Here is a 2,500-nt window from a genome sequence, read left to right on the forward strand (position 1 = left end):
AAAATTCGTTATATGGAGAAAATATATGTAAATGGTGGGGTATATTAAAAAGAAAATTAAAAGAGTAAGTATTAGGTACTCCAAACAGAGAAAGCACATGGAAAAATGCAAATTAGATGCTATGCATAGGTTATTAGAGGAAGAAGTCGGGAAAATTGAAAATGATCCTAAATACACGAAAGAACATTATTGTCAGATAAAAGCAGAAATAGAGGCGTGCGAAAAAGAAAAATGTGAAGGTGCAAAAATAAGAAGCAGGGCACAATATGTTTTAGAAGGGGAAAGATGTACAAAATATTTTTTGAATTTGGAGAAGAGAAAACAAGGGAAAAAATTCATTACAGAGTTGGAAAACGAGGTTGGGGAGAAAGTGACAGACTATGTAGAAATAGTGGAAAGGGTAGATATGTTCTATAGGAATTTATATAAAAAAGGGAATATAAAACAAGAGGATGTAGATAGAGTTTTAAACAATGTTAATATAAGCCTCACTGAAGAAGATAGAGAGTTGTGTGAAGGAGACATAACTCTAGGAGAAGTTGAAGAAGCAATTAAGCAGACAAAGCCAAATAAAAGCCCAGGAGCAGATGGATTAATACATGAATTTTATAAGGTATTTATTAAAATTTTGTCACCAATATTGTTAAAAATGTATAGGGAGATGGAGGAAAATAAGGAAGTACCAAAATCAATGTGTATGGGGATGATAACGATTCTTTTTAAAAATAAGGGCAGTCGGCTAAAATTAGAAAACTACAGGCCTCTAAGTTTATTAAATACAGAGTATAAAATTTTAACCAAAATTTTAGCGAATAGAATCAAAAAGGTCATAGGGACCATAATTGCGCCAAATCAAGCTTATAGTATTCCAGGAAGAGATATAACGGATACAATTTGTACAGTAAGGGATGTTGTGGGCAGCATGGGGGAGGATCAAGAGGGTGGGATAGTTTTATGTATAGATTTAAATAAAGCTTTTGATAGAGTGGAACATGAGTACTTGGAGCAAACAATGAGGAAATTTGGGTTTGGGAATAGAATGCTGGAGTGGATACATCTGCTATACAGTAAAGCGGAAAGTTGTGTAAAAGTAAATGGGGTTTTGACTGACCCTTTTCCGCTTGAAAGGTCAGTGAGACAGGGATGTCCGATGTCTGCTCTGTTATATTCAATCTCGGTTGAACCTCTAGCCATCATGGTTAGAGCAGACAAAAAGATTAAGGGTATCCAAATACCAAATAGTGTTGAGTGTGTTATACACCAGTATGCGGACGATACAACGTTCACGATTAAGGATGCAGAGAGCATAGAAAAAGTAATGAAGCACATAGAAGTGTATGGGAAAGCATCGGGGGCAAAAATAAACATTGAAAAATCTGAAATAATGTGCATAGGAGATGTGGATTTGAGAGGGTGCGATATACCTTTTAAAATTGCAAAAGACAATGTTAATATTTTAGGAGTTCAAATTGGAGGAAATGCAAAGGATGCAAGGGATGCCACATGGACAGGGATTTTAAATAAAATAAAACAAGTACTACAGTTCTGGAAATTAAGGGAACTAATGTTAAGAGGGAAAGTTGTGGTTGTGAACTCTTTGTTGCTCTCCAAGTGCAACTATATTTTAGGTGCAGTTGATTTGCCACAATGGGTAATGAACGAGATGACTGAGATAACAAATGATTTTATTTGGGGAGGGAAAGGAGTTAAAATAGCAAGGAAAACATTAATTGCAAGTTATAAAGAAGGAGGATTAGGGTTGATTGATTTAGAGGTTAAAAAGAAGGCAATAAGGGTAAAAACGATGAAAAAGTATCTATGTGATAAAGTGGAGTATGGGTGGAAAGGTTATATGAAGAATGTGCTGGACAAATGTAGTGGATGTGGGGAGGAAGGACTTTTTATGGCAATGAAAAAGCCGATGTATGACAAAATGCCGCTGTTTTATCAGGAAGTGCTTAGTGTGTGGGCAGAGGTCATAGGGAATATACAGTATGAATGTGAAAATATAAATCAGGTTTTAAAACAACCAATATTTTTAAATCCAAAAATCAAAATGAAGGAGAGAGTGTTTTATGATAAATTGTATATGAAAGCAGGAGTGAGACAAGTTAAAGATATAGCATATGAATATGTAAGAGGGTTCTTACCTAACAGAGCTATATATGATTGTGTTTCGGGGTGGGATGATGAAATAAAGATGTCAAAAGTGGACTCAATGTGTGAAAATATCAAGACGAGTCTGCCCAGAGCCTGGGTAGAAAGTATTCAAAATGAAACTGTTAAACCTGGGGAATGGGGATTGCCAGTTTTGTATTTTGATGGAGGTGATGGGAAAAGACTGCTGGAAGGAGTATCCACAAGTATGATGTACAAATTTCTTTTGAAAAAAGAGATCAAAGTACCGGCATCAGAAAATGTGTGGCCTAAGGTGCTCCCTGGCTTAAAGGTTAAGGAAATTTGGGGAAATCTATGTGTAAAGTACAATGCAATAGAATGT

This window comes from Gobio gobio (genome assembly GCF_949357685.1).
Source record: "Gobio gobio genome assembly, chromosome: 8".
NCBI lineage: Eukaryota > Metazoa > Chordata > Actinopteri > Cypriniformes > Gobionidae > Gobio > Gobio gobio.